General features: G+C 31.4%; 1 non-coding gene across 1 annotated transcript; it reads left to right on the top strand.

Annotated features, from left to right (window-relative positions):
* Positions 1 to 10,065: 10,065 nt before the first annotated feature.
* Positions 10,066 to 10,140, top strand: Trnal-aag. Its single transcript has one exon. It is a non-coding gene; the product is annotated as a tRNA-Leu (tRNA).
* Positions 10,141 to 10,664: the final 524 nt, after the last annotated feature.

The following is a 10,664-nucleotide window of genomic DNA, read 5'->3' as shown; positions in this document are numbered from 1 at the left end:
CGGGTTTTAAAATTAACAGAATGATTGTATGTATACATACATATATATATATATATATATATATATATATATACGATGTACAGAGCCAATGAGTCAATAACAAAATAGAGACGCCTAAACGGCTGTAATTTAAAAAAAATCATTAAAGATCAGAAAAATATTTAAAAAACACGCAGATGATCTCAGCGTCTGTCGGTCCATAAATTTCTTACTTTATATAATTATTAATATTTTAGTTTTGTCAAATTTCAAATTTCAGCATATTAAATACATCATTTTAATGCCAGTTTTACTAACAATATCCTTTTAAAAAGGACAAAATATCCTATTCTGAACAATAGCGTAAAGCTCCTAAGCAACACGTTGCAATGGTTTTTCAGCTAAAGAATTTATTCTTTTATTGTTTATTCTCAAATTTATCCGTACACTTGTGAGATAATTATTTTGTACTAAATTCACAAGTTTTCGTGGTCCGCTTGACAAATTAATATCATGCAATTAATTAAGGTTTTTAGTTGAGATAAAAACGTCAGTGTCACGAGAGGGATTCGAACCCACGAACTTCCGCTAGATACGCCGCTACTCTACCACTTGAGCTATCGTGACCTACATCCATTATTTTTCTCAAGTAACATTAATTACTTGAAATATATTAATTGGTCAAGCGGACCACTAAAACTATTGAATTTAATTAGTTAAAATGAAGTATACTTCCCTAAAGCTCTCCGTGGCCATTTCATTTGTCGCGATCACAGAACCGCTGAAGTCTACTGGTTGAATTTAGTTAATGACCTCTTTTTTTTTTAGATATATGGAAAGAAATTAATTTAATTATAGTTAACAAACTTATAATATTATCAGAATTTCTTTATGCAACTTTCTGACAAAATAACTTTTAACCGATATTATTCCGCCCTCTATCTGTTGAATGTCAAACGGTTTTATTTTTTACGAGTTAATTTTAAAGTTGCTACATTTCCCGGGGTTTAAAACGTATTAATCGGACGATTTCTTTGATCGTCACATTTTGATCTCCGAAAATTAATTAGAGTGTAGAGGAATCCTAAGTTTTAATTTACATAATATATTTTGAAAATAAACGTAAACACCTTTCGCTGGTAAGAAATGTACGAGCCAAGGGAAAAAAATCCAAAGGGAGCAGGCAAGGTTATGTGAAAATCATGTCCTGCATTACGGATCGGTCGTGCCAAACTGTATAACCTAACGCCGTCCTCTTTCTTGTTTTTATTTCGTTATCCCGCTTTTGGGCACGTGCTCCACCAGTTCTAAAAGCCCTTGACGATTTTTTACAAGAACAAAAACTCAAAAAATAAATAAAAACTATTTAATTGTTAAATATAAACGAACATGTCATTAAAAGAACAACAACAAAACAGAATAAACAATCTGTTGATGTCGTCTAATTGACAAAATTACTTATTTAAACTAATTATTTTTTTGTATAAGGTATTAGTTGAGATGAAAAGTCAGTGTCACGAGCGGAATTCGAACCTCGCCTAAGTGGTTAGAGCAACAGCGATTAGCTGAAGATCGTAGGTTCGAATCCCGCTCGTGACACTGAATTTTTCATTTCAACCAAGACCTTACATAAAAAGAATAATTAATTGAAAGAATAAACAATTTTCAATAGAACATGGTCTTCTGCGCCTGAGAAAAAAAGACGATAGCTCAAGTGGTAGAGTAGCGGCGTATCTAGCCGAAGATCGTGGGTTCGAATCCCGCTCGTGCCATTGACTTTTTTATCTCAACAAAAAACTTTAATTAATTCTAATAAATAACATTATAAAAAATAAAAAATTTGACAAAAATAAAATAAAAATAAATAATTAAAGAGTATGCAAAATGGAATTTTTTAATTTTTGTTTTGTCAAAGTACGACGTCAGGGTGTCCCATTTTGATTTTTGCTAATACTGGAAATACCTATAGCCAATTGAACCGTATTCTATCTTGCCCCTAAGTTACCTTTCAATCCACGTGGTGAAATTCAGAAAATTCTAATGCGCAATTTCTGTCTTTTATGTTCCGTTTGACTTTTCTCTCCTTGTTTTCAATTCGGCTTTTTTTTCTTTTTATATAACACGAAGTGAGGGTTGTGCCAAACGAATATCAGATGGAGTGAAGCTGCGTATAGGGACTTCGGCCTCGGAGACATATCGCACCCTCTGGACCTCTTACGTTATCAAGCCCCCTTAGCACACCCCAAGCTCACTCAACTCGACAAACCCCTCTTACATTTTTCGCCCATTCCTATAACCCTCTCTTTTCAGGGTCGGAACTGCTTTTCCTTTTGAGCTTTTCCTCAAACAAGAAAAATTCCTCCGTGAAAAACCTAGCGTGAATAACATAACCCTCCATGCGTATTAAGATTACACAAAAAATCAAATCTATATATTTTATGCAGGCAAAATAAAAAATAAATATAAAAATATTGCATAATTAATACAATTAAAATATAAATCTATCATTCTATTGAATAATTTAGACTACCAAGCTAAAAAGAGAAAAAAATCCATCTATCTAATTTATGAAATAAAAATAAAACTAATAAATGCATTGAATAATTGAAACACTAAATATGAAACCTTTTAATAATTTAACAACCAAACTTAAAAAAAAAAAAAAAAAAAAAAAAACCTCGAATCTATTGAATAATAAAAAACTATCCAAACTATGAAGTAATTAAAAAATCAAACTAAAAAACCTTAAAAACCTAAAAAACAAATCTATTGAATGATTTAAAAAATCAAACTAAAAAAACTTAAACACCTAAAAAACAAACCTAATGAATGATTTAAAAAAATAAAAACCATTTACTCTATTGAATTAAAAAAACCTATCAAATCTATTGAATGATTTAAAAATCAAACTAAAAAGCTTAAAAATCTAAAAAACAAACCTAATGAATGATTTTAAATAATAAAAACCATATACTCTATTGAATTTTAAAAAAAAGTATCAAATCTATCGAATGATTTAAAAAATCAGACTAAAAACACTTAAAAACTTAAAGAACTCACATTTATTAAATAATTAAATAACTAACACTTATCAAATCTATTGAATAAATGTGTAGTGGTTAGTGACCGTTAATCAATAATTATTCAGAAATTGTGAGATGCGGTCTGGTGTGATGTAGGTTTCAGAAAAACATTTTCTTTATCGTGCCAACGTTTCAATCTTTATTCAGATCATCTTCAGGGCTCAAAGTGTTTGTCTTCAGCCCTGAAGATGATGTCAATAAAGATCGAAACGTTGGCACGATAAAGAAAATGTTTTTCTGAAACCTATCACACCAGACCGCATCTCTCGATTTCTGAATAATCTATTGAATAATTTAAAAAATCAAAGTAAAAAAGCCTAAAAAGTTAATTCTATTGATTAATTAAAAAACACAATAAAATCTACACAAGAATAACACCACACTTTATGCCCTGAAGATGACCCGAATAAAAGTCGAAACGTGGGAAAAAAAATGAACAAGTGTTTTTCATTCTTGAGCGCTCATCACTTCAACAAATTATGAAACAATAGGTCATAAAAAAAACCCTAAACAACTCAAGTCTATTAATAATATAAAAAACTGAAATCTCTGAAGTAATTAAAAAACTACAAAAACTTAAAAATCTAAAAAACAAATCTATTCAACAGTTTAAAAAAATAAAAACTATACACTATTGAATATTTAAAAAACTAACAAATCTATTGAATAATTTAAACAATCAAGCTAAAACACTTAAAAACCTAAAAAACTCAAATCTATTGAATAATTAAAATCTACACAACACTTTCACACAAAACCAATATGACACCGCAAGAATAGCACCACACTTTATGCCCTGAAGATGATCCGAATAGAAGTCGAAACGTCGACAAAAAAAATGAAAAATGTGTTTTTCTAAACTACCGCATTAAAAAACTGAAAACTCAAATTTATTAAATAATTGGCAAAAATAAAACCTATCTACTGTATTGAATAACTTAAATAATAAAAACTAGCAAATCTATTAAATCATTCAATTGAAAATAAAAAGAAAACAAGGTATTAATTTTTTTTTTGTTTACGCTGGCATATTATTAATTTTTTATATTTAAAAAATCAAAATATAAAAAATTATCGAATCTATTGAATCATCAAATTAAAAATAAATTAAAAACCATCTATTGAATAATCTAAACAAGCAAAGTATAAAAACTATCAAATCTATTCAATAATTTAAACAATCAAAATTTAAAAAAACTTTTGAGAGATTCAAACAATCAAAACATAAAAAATTATCCATCTATTGAATTACTTGAACAATCAAAAAGTGAAAAAATATCCCAAAAATTAAGAGAAACTATCAAATTATTTAATAAATTAAACAATGAAAATAAAAAAAGACATCTTTTCTGGAACGTTTAACTAGCTGAATAAATACTTTTGAACTTACTTCATCAGTACTAACTTTTTTATTATTTCAATTTAAAAAAATCTTCGTTCTTTTTCTTTTTAATAAATAACACCATCGATTGATGCTTTGAAATTCGGCATTAATTGGAATTCGCTCAACCATCTTGGTCCTCTTTTCGTCCTCATCAATCTGTTCGAGTGTTCTCGATCCGCTCGTCAATCCACTCACGAACGTTTTTATTTAATTCAATCAAAGTCAAGAATGTACGGAAAAATATTTTTTTAATGAAATATCGTCGATGTTTCTTTTCAGCCTGAGGGGGCGACGTAGCGAGGATACATCGTAAAACTGCCAAACACCCAATATTCAGTTCAATAATGTTGACTGTATTGTCGTCTGTGGTTGGGAATCCAGTTTTTTTTATCAACTCAACGTTGAAAACACTGGGAACAGGAAAAGCACCACGACGACTGACCACATGTTTCAATAGAGTCTGAGAACAAAGAATTGAATTTTCAAGCCTTTTTTAACTTTGTTTCATCTAAAGGTTTACCAAATACAATATAAAAAAATTATAAAAGACTATATAGTTTTAAATATATAATTTTTTTTACATTTACACACTCATATTATTTCATCATTAATTTGAAAAATTAATCATTTCCATATACGCTTAATTCCGGGATAAACTGCCCAGATAATTCTCGGGTATTGTGACAGTTTTTGCTTCAGTTCTGATGAAGACATGCGGATGTTGCTGCGGGAGACAGGTACGTTTGTCAGTTCGTCTACACTTTCTTTACCAGAAAACTGGATTTAAAAAAATTAATAAATAAAAATAGCCAGGTTTCTTTTCGGTTTAAACATAAGATTTTCTAAAGAGGTATTTTCAAAACGCATTTTTATATTACTTTAAAATCAACCTTGGCCCAAATATTATTATTCTGGGGAGAATCTTGAAAGAAATTAATCGCCCTGTTGACGTTACCCGGGGAAATTCGGGACCTTGAAATTTATATTCAGCGCAGGGTGGCCTTAAATAAAAGAAAAGTATTACTTCTTTATTATATACTGGACAAGTCCGATCCACGACTCAATTATGAAAAAATAAGGCATCAAAGTTGCAAAATCTGAATTGTAGGAAAAAATACTTAATAAACTAAGTCCCTGTGGAAGAGGATCTTGAACAGCCATCGGATTCAGGCAGTCTATTTTATTTTGGAAAGGTTCCCATTTTCCGCACGGTCCGTAATATCCGGCCGGCCGTCCTAGCCGCGGATGAACTTTGCTCGTCGTTCCACCCTCCGAAACCACTCGGTCCAAGTTGGCCCCGCTTTAAACTTTACCGGCTCACATACGGGGTCTTAGAGAAGGCAACTTTTAACGACCCTTCGGAAACGGTTCGTGTTGTTCACATCTCCCTAAGGCGTTTTGAACCACCATCTAACGAACTACTATCGGCTTTCGACGTGATCTTTGTTTCCTCTGGCAACGTCTGTCATTAGACTCACTTCGGTGATCAACTTTCGATTTCTGCTCTAAATCAAAATAACCGGTTACGCTTAGAAGGCTGCCTAATTTTTTTATGTACGTTTTTAAGGTGTTTTTCAGGGACATACAACCATTTCGACGTATCATTTTATTACAGCGAAATAAATTTCGGGGGCACCAGCCTGCCCTCTTCAGTCTACATAGTAAAAATTACAAAGTTACATATTAAGAACAATTTTTTCAATGTAATTTTAAATAAAACATAGTTAAATAGCTAAATTGCTTAAACAGAAACCTACCTTGTTTCAATTTCAGAAACGCATGCACTAAAGCGGGGAACGCACTTACCCGCTGCAACACTAATCGAAATTGGGCATAGCAATTGTAGGAATCTGTTTTATTTTATTAATTGTTTTTGCAACCACAACAGCGCGCGCCTTTACAGTTTACAGTGTCTGTTCTGTAATGCTATGTTTTATGTATTTACGGTAGGGATATGTTTGTATAAATTTATGTTCTTGTAATAAAAAGATCCATAGGTAAAAGTAATAATTCAGTGAAGTAATTTTTCGCCGAGTTTATTATTGTATGAATCTCTGAAGATGATCTCAATAAAGATTGAAACGTTGGCGCCACAAGGAAAACGTTTTTCTAACATCACAACCGACCGCATCTCACGATCTTTTAACTAAGTACATTGATCCAGCATACTTCTAACATATAAATAAACACAAAAACGGAAAGAGGCTTACAATGAAGTAGGTAAAAAAAGTTCGGATTTAAGCACTCTTTAAAACCATTGAAAACAAATTTGCATAGCAATACAAATATAATTATTTGAGCGGCAAATAGCCTAGTGCAAGTTTTGTCTCGCGTGTCCGATGTTTCACTCAAAAATTCATACCTCCTCTAAATTTTATCCAAATTCAAAGTTACCATTAAAACGTTCTATTTATGTTCTTTCGAGCTATGTTAACAAGATGTAGAATAAATCATTACCAAAAACATGTTACATACTGTGCTTGAACAATATAATCTGGCTCTTTATAAAAAGCGAGCAGTACAAACTTCACGATACAGCATTGGCCATCTATTACTAATTTTGAAAGGTACAGCGTCGATCGTTCGCCATTTTTGCCATTTAAGGGGATGAATTTCCAATAGAATAAGAAGAAAATATAAATCTATTTGTAAGAATGTACATTACATATAAATTTACAACAAAAAATAATTACAATTAATTAAGGTTTTTAGTTGAGGTGAAAAAAAGTCAATGGCACGAGCGGGATACGAACCCATTTTTTTCATCTCAACTAAAAACCTTAATTAATTGTAATGTATTAATTGGTCAAGCGGACGACGAAATTAGTGAATTTAATGAATTAAAATGAAGTACACTTCACTAAAGCTCTCCATGGCCATTTCATTTATCGTCGAGAATCCAATCCGATTACACGACATTTGAAAAATGGCAAAAAGGAGGGAAAATTCAAAAAGGTGCGGTTGAGATGGGAAGTTGGTGTCCGAGTGGATCGAGGTCACGATAGCTCAAGTGGTAGAGCAGCAGCGTGTCTAGCTGAAGATCGTGGGTTCGAATCCCGCTCGTGCCATTGACTTTTTTTCATATCAACTAAAAACCTTAATTAATTGTAATGTATTAATTGGTCAAACGGACCAGAAAATTAGTGAATTTAACAAAAAATAATATTTGCCTGCTGTCAAAAAGCAAAGCTTTTACTAGACAGGAGTTTTTGGAGATCATCAGAGAAATAAACGGAATATATGATTACAAAAGCATAATGAAAAACAAGCAAATAAACAAACATAATATAGAATAAACGTGAAGCATGAAAAAAAATATCTTAACTACAGTTAAGATATTAAATTTTTTGCTTTCTTTGATTTTTTGAAATTTTGAATAATGATCTTCTCTTTATAAAAAAACGAAGTGCCATATTTAATGAAAAAATTTAATATTGCGTAGTTTTTACATTGTAAAAATGTCAGTTGGCCGATGAATTTTGTCTTGTGTTATATAACTAGTTATAAGATTATTTTTATATATACACTGTAAGCAAGAGGAACAGGCAAGCATGAACCCACATCATTACAGTTACAAGTATGAAAAGCAAACTTTAAATTATAAGTATTGTCACGATAGCTCAAGTGTTTAGGGCAGCGGCGTATCGAGCCGAATATCGTGGGTTCGAATCCCGCTTGTGACACTAGCTTTTTCATTTCAACAAAAACTTACATAAAAAGATTAAGTAATTGAAAGAAGTAATTTGATCAATAGACCACTAAATATAATGGAATTAGTATTTATTTATTTTTTAATGAAAAGTGTAATACATTACATTTTTTGTGTTTAAAAATAGAAAGTTTGAGTTTAACCAAAAATTAATCATTTTCATATCATTATTTATAGTTTTAGTTAAATTAATTAAATTATCACCTGAGAAAATGATACAAGTATCATCTGCTTAACTAAAATTTTTCTCATAGAATTTCATTTTCAAAAAATCATTAATATATAATAAAAACAAAGTTGGGCCTAAAATAGTACCTTGTGGTACTCCTGATTCAATGTGTAAAGTAGAACTATAAAATGTCCCAATCTTTATGATTTGAGTTCTGTCCGATAAATGCGATTGAAGGAGTTTAACGGGAATATTAAATTTATAATAAAATTATTGTTTTCTCAAAAATTTGTTTTCGTCGTTCCTTTTAGGTGCGAAAAATGAAAATCGCCTTTATTTAAGAATATTAAATGGCAATGACCGCACAACGAAATGTCAGAACGCAGACTTCACCTCTTAAACGGTCGTGGGTTCGATTCCCAAAGTCCCACCTGGATTTTCTGACACTTCCCACAGGTATTTTCTCAAGTTTTCTTTTAAATTTAACTAATTAAGAATATTCTTAAAATATTATAAAACAGTAAAAATAATATTCATCAAAGGCCAATAAAAAAATTGAAACTAATAAGATTTATTAGTTAAAGTTTTATGAAACTTTTTTTGAAAGTTTTATTGCTTCAATTTGTGCTCTAATCAATTCTGCAAGTTATGTTAGTATAATTGCTGTTAGAAATTAATATTTATGATCTGTGAGGTTTCAAATTATACATATTTCAACACCAAGAGTCCAATTTACTTAATTAATTTAAATGGTTTAGTTAGCGTAAACTTCTACCACGAATGTATGGACGGCTTTACACGGCTTTTAATATTTGTTTGGAAACTGTCGCAATAAAAATAAAATATTTCGGATTAAATATATAAACTCGATTGGTTTAAATGTAGAATGATGTGAATTTTTCCTGAATAGAGAGGTAAAAGAGTTTTAAAAGCGTATTCGTTCAGGTGAAGCCCCCTTAAGGCGAGTAATCTTTATAAATTGTACTCCAGGGATAAGGAAAAAATCTGGTCTGCCAAGTCGTTAATAAATCTGTGTGTAATTCTTCGTTTAGATATGTTGAAGATCCGATGTAACAGAAGGTTAAAATAAACGCTTGGTAATAATAATAATTATCCATTAGATTTCGTGGTCCGATTGACCAAAAATATCTTTCAATTAATTAATCTTTATGTAAGGTATTGGTTGAGATAAAAAGTCAGTGTCACAAGCGGGATTCGAACTTGGGGAGTTGGTGTCCGAGAGGATGGAAGTCACGATAGTCACGCTCAAGTGGTAGAGTAGCGGCGTATTAAGCCGAAGGTCATGGGTTCGAATCCCGCTCGTGACACTGACTTTTTTATCTCGACTAAAAACTTTAATTAATTGAAAGATATTAATTGGTCAAGCGGACCACGAAAACTAGTGATTTTGATAAGTAAAAATGAAGTATATCTTCAGAAAAAGCTCCCCGTGGCCATTTCATTTGTCATCGAGAATCAAATAGATTACAGGACATTTGAAAAATGGCAAAAAGGAGGGAAAATTCAAAGGGTGGGGTTGAGATGGGAAGTTTTTTTTTAACGAGGGTTCGCAACTGCAGAGGTCATATAAACCCTCAGGGTGCCGGTGTTTTTGAAAAAAAGCCCATTTGTAAGCATGTCGGGTTCGAATGCAGGGCCGCTGTATTCGAACCCCGGACCTTTACCTTACAGTGATGAGCGCCTTGTCAAAGACTGGAAGTTATTGTCCGATTGGATCGAGGTCACGATAGCTCAAGTGGTAGAGCAGCGGCCGAAGGTTAGCCGAAGGTCGTGGGTTCGAATCCCGTTCGTGACGCTGACTTTTTTATCTCAACCAAAACCTTACATACCTTACCCAAAGAATAATAATAATAATTGCTAGTTTTCGAAAATCACGACATTCTGCAGTCTAACTGTTTTTCACTGAAGCTGTAGAAGTTATCGTATGATTCTTTCTTTCTTTCTTTCTTTATTATTATTATTTTTTTTTTTTTACCAAAACCTTACATACCTTACATAAAGAGTAATAATAATAATCGCTGGTTTTCGAAAATTACGACATTCTGCAGTCTAACTGTTTTTCACTGAAGCTGTAGAAGTTATCGTGTGATTCTTTGATTCTTTCTTTCTTTATTTATTTTTTATTTTATTTTTTATTTTTATTTTTTATTATTTTTATTTTTTACCAAAACCTTACATACCTTACATAAAGAGTAATGATAATAATCGCTGGTTTTCGAAAATCACGATATTCTGCAGTCTGACTGTTTTTCACTGAAACTGTACAAGTTATCGTGTGATTCTTTGTTTTCCTTAGTCCTTGTTTATTACTATTGTTTA

Source organism: Cimex lectularius, unplaced genomic scaffold (genome assembly GCF_000648675.2).
Source record: "Cimex lectularius strain Harlan isolate CLEC.00 unplaced genomic scaffold, Clec_2.1 scaffold6, whole genome shotgun sequence".
NCBI lineage: Eukaryota > Metazoa > Arthropoda > Insecta > Hemiptera > Cimicidae > Cimex > Cimex lectularius.
The sequence above is the reverse complement of the archived record's forward strand: the minus strand, read 5'-3'. Positions and strand labels throughout refer to the sequence as shown.